General features: G+C 45.3%; 1 pseudogene; it reads right to left on the bottom strand.

Moving 5' to 3' along the window:
• Positions 1-1,311: 1,311 nt before the first annotated feature.
• On the bottom strand, positions 1,312-3,143 carry LOC128067414 (heterogeneous nuclear ribonucleoprotein H-like; annotated as a pseudogene).
• Positions 3,144-4,596: the final 1,453 nt, after the last annotated feature.

Here is a 4,596-nt window from a genome sequence, read left to right as displayed (position 1 = left end):
CAGGCCTGCTCAGCAAGGGAGGCTTCTCTTAACACACCAGCTGGTGGCTGCCGGTCGGGCTACCGCGGGAAACGCGTGCCCAGTGTGCCGGGCACTGTGTGCTCATCGCGCTCGATAGGAAGCCCAGCAGCAGCACCGGGGTGAACGGCCGTGAGCGCCGGGCCCGGGGGCAGGGCGGGCCGGAGGCGGCCCGGAGCATCTCCAGGCTCCTTCGGCGCTGGCTCTGCCGGGCAGATTGTCCCGCGCCGTCAGGTGGCTGTTTCAATTGGACTTTGTCACTCACACGGTTCTTTCTAGAATTGTTGAAGCAAGTCCTGTTTATTTTGTTTCTGTTTTAGGAGAGAAATAGAAAGAAAGAAAAAAAGAGAGACTGGAAGAACATAAGTCTTTTCAATAACCTGAAGTTTGATTTTGAAATGCAAGGATGGTAGCAATAACGACAGAGCTCCGTGGAAATCAAAATTTTAATATAATTCCTCCAAAAGAGTTAGTCACTGAAAATCCTTTAGTGCGTCTTTTCAGAGTATGGGATTTGGGACTTTCAGACAAAAGTTACTGATCTTTTTTTTTCTTTTTTTCCTAAAAGAAGATTTATTTGACAAGTTTCACTTAGTGCAATACGCCTAAAAGAAAAATCACAGTACAATGAAAAATTTAAATCAAGGCCTCAGAATTTCACACAAACACCAAAACCAAAATGCTAAGGTATTGGTATTGCATGTCAAATTTCCCCCAATAACTTAAAAAAAAGCTTAAGCTTACGTGCTATAGAGGTTATTAAATGAAACTAGAATTAACAAACATGCCAAATGTTTCACTTTTTATAGACACAACTCCTATGTTGAGTTTTACAGAAAAGCATGTCTTTCTACATGCATCCAGGCAGGCTTCAATGTAATATGATGTAAGGGCAACATTTAACATAATTCAACAGCTTTAACCCAAATACACTTACTGCTCAAGTACATCCTACAATAGAACTAAAATGAGAAAAGCTGAAAATTGTTAAACAGTAATAGTTTACTCAACCTGATTGTTACATCCTAGATGAACGTGTTCAAAAATACCAAACCTTGTGAGTCTGAGTGAACTCCGGGAGCTGGTGATGGACAGGGAGGCCTGGCGTGCTGCGATTCATGGGGTCGCAAAGAGTCGGACACAACTGAGCGACTGCACTGAACTGAACTAAGTCTTTAAAACATTCCTGATTTCCACTTAGAGGAAGCATAAATCACAAGCTTGTATTCCAGAACAGCTAAAACGTAAGCTTTTCTTTTAAAAATGTTGACCAGGGTCAGTGGTCAGGATCCGTCACACTCCCCATCCACCCCTCCTACTGGGCGTGCTGGGCATCCCTCCCATTCCGTCCACTCCCCCAGATGCCCGGCTTCCACTACTGCAGTGGGTGCCTATCCAATGTTTGATTGAAAATCACTGGATTTTCGTGTAAAACTTGGTCATATCCACTCATGCTGCTCTGGCCACCGCAGCTGCCTCTACAACCCCCGCCCAGCTGCTGGCTGGCCGGGCCGCCATAACGACTGGTGTGCATAAGCGCCACAGCTTGCTCCTGCTCTAGAAGTCAAGAAGAGTGCTGCATATCTGTGCTGCACCTTTGCTTTGTCTTTTGACACAGCTGCCACAGCACCTTCATGCGTTGCAAACTTGACATCTGCTTCACAAGTTACTCTGCCATCAGGACCAGTTTCAGTATGTACTCTCACAGGGTTGAGCGGTGAAGAAGAATTCTAAGTGCCGTTCTCGGGAGCTCTGTGAGGTAGTCCCCGTATGTGTGCAGAGTGTCCTGTTGTGTCCTGTTCCACAGTGTCCCATCCTTGTATCTGTGATCTGGCGTTCCTGAAAAACAGTAATTGAGGTCTCTTCCAAATCTATCTGACCCAAATCTATAGCCATCATTATAGCCATTATACTTTGCCAACAAAGGTCTGTCTAGTCAAGGCTATGGTTTTTCCAGTAGTCATGTATGGATGTGAGAGTTGGACTGTGAAGAAGGCTGAGCACTGAAGAATTGATGCTTTGGAACTGTGGTGTTGGAGAAGACTCTTGAGAGTCCCTTGGACTGCAAGGAGATCCAACCAGTCCACTCTGAAGGAGATCAGCCCTGGGATTTCCTTGGAAGGAAGGATGCTAAAGCTGAAACTCCAGTACTTTGGCCACCTCAAGCGAAGAGCTGACTCATTGGAAAAGACTCTGATGCTGGGAGGGACTGGGGGCAGGAGGACAAGGGGACAACAGAGGGTGAGATGGCTGGATGGCATCACTGACTTGATGGATGTGAGTTTGAGTGACCTCCGGGAGTTGGTGATGGACAAAGAGGCCTGGCATGCTGCGATTCATGGGGTCGCAAAGAGTCGGACACGATCGAGCGACTGAACTGAACTGACTGAATGATCATAGCCTCCATAACCTCCACCATAAGCACTGTGCCTCGTCCTTCCAAGGCCAGCTTCCCTTCCGTGCCGTGATACCCTCCTCCAGCCCCAGGTCTGTCATAGGGACCTGGCCGCAGCACAGCCGTAGGTTTTCGTGGTGGGTCACAGTGACTTCTAACTTCAGCTTGACTGCTCTTAAAGATTCCGATGTACCTGCGCCCTATTCTTTCCTTGTGTTTCTTTAGAGCCTTTTCAGCTATTTCTCATGAAGCAAACCACACAAAGGCCTCCCCGGTACTCCTCCCCTGGAAGTCCACCGGCGATGTTATCCCATTTGGCACGGTTTCCAACCCTGTGAAGAACTGAATCATTTCTTCCTTGCTGCACCCAAAGGGGAGTCCTCTAAGCTGTACAAAGCCATCACTGGCCGTGTCAGGAGTATTTGGACCAGTATGCTTTAACACCCAATCCATGTCAACGTTGTTTGACTTGAATACTTCAATATATCTGTGTCCCATAGTTTCTCTGTCCTTTTTCAGGGCCAGTTTGACTTCATCTTCTGATTCGAGTTCAACAAAAGCCATGCCACTCGGTCTGCCTTCTCTGGTGTAGATGAAACGAATACCCTGAGCCCCATTTTGAATTTTGCAGTCTGAAAAATAACTGCTGCATTTCGTCTGCCGAGCAAGACCAAGGCAAGTCCCAGACCTTCGGCACGAACCCCTCCCTGCCTTTGGTGCCCAGCATCATCGTCTGTTAGTGGGTGCTGGTGTCAAATCAGACTGCCCACACAACTTTGGCACAGCTAAGACGGAAATAAAAGTCCCTGATCTTTAAAGAATCAAAGATTACCATGCTAGGGAGAGGAGAAACAGCAAATAATGAATATGATTAAAATATCAGTTGATGTTTTCTTACTACATACCCTTGAAATATTGCCAATCAGCAGCGTGTCTCTCTCGCTGGTGAAACAGATGAATGTGATATTACAACACCCATCACTGCCCAGCAATGATCGCCCGACATTGTTGTGTTCTCTTTCAAAGTGCTGGGCAAGGATTTTTCATTAAATGCATCATTTACAGCTCACTGCAGTGTTCCGCAAAGTCAATACATATCCTTAACAGAAAGCAAAGAATGAAGCATGTGAAAGAGAGAGACAGAGCATGGATCCAGCAATTGTCAAGAGCCCAGGGTGTGCATTCCATCCTGACGCCAGGCTCCCTGTCAGCGCCTGGGACTGCAAGCAAAGAGGAAAGGCTTGTAACTGCATATTTATCTACCATTCTGGGTTCCCTTGACGGCGGGGTTCTGGGAGTAAAATGGATCTGGGAGTAAAATGGAAATAGTGGGCAATTGAAGAGATGGTAGTCAACCAGCTAGATATTCTCATCACATTACTACAGACTCCAAGTAACAGGAAACGTTTTGCCAAAATGGGATAAAAGGACCATGGATGACTTTCCCTCTTCCTGTTGTTGTTATTATTCAGCCTCTAAGTCATGCCCGACTCTTTGTGACCCCATGGACTGCAGCACGCCAGGCCTCCCTGTCCCTCACTATCTCCTGGAGTTTGCCCAAGTTCATGTCCGTTGAATTGATGATGCCATCCAACCACTTTATCCTTCGCTGCCCTCTTCTCCTTTTGCCTTCAATCTTTCCGAGCATCAAGGTCTTTTCCAACAGCTTTCAAAACCTACTTAGAGGGGGAAGCAGAGTGAAGATCCTTTATCAATTATAATTTGGGCATCAATCAATGGAAATTTTTAATGGTTTCAAGCTAACATTTTTTGAGAGAAGTTGCCTTAAAATTATACCAACTATACATCAGTAACTCAGATATTTCTAAAGCAATTTCTGAAGCCATACTATGTGCCAAGCACTGTGTGAGGAAAGAGGGAATGAAAACACATAAGTAACAAAAAGCAGTCACTTTTCTCAAGAAACTTAAGGTTGAGTTGAGCTAGCAAGGTATCATAAAGTTAAAAACATAGGAAGAAGGCACTTGTCAAGAATCCTGTACAACACAGGGGATATAGCAAATATTTATTAGTAACTATAAATGGAATATAATCTAAAAAAATTGTAAATCATTATATTGTACATCTGTAATTTATATAATATTATGCATCAACTATACTTCAATAAGTGGAGAAGGAAATAGCAACCCACTCCAGTATTCTTGCTGGGAGAACCCCATCAA

This window comes from Budorcas taxicolor, chromosome 22 (assembly GCF_023091745.1).
Source record: "Budorcas taxicolor isolate Tak-1 chromosome 22, Takin1.1, whole genome shotgun sequence".
Taxonomy (NCBI): Eukaryota; Metazoa; Chordata; class Mammalia; order Artiodactyla; family Bovidae; genus Budorcas; species Budorcas taxicolor.
The sequence above is the reverse complement of the archived record's forward strand: the minus strand, read 5'-3'. Positions and strand labels throughout refer to the sequence as shown.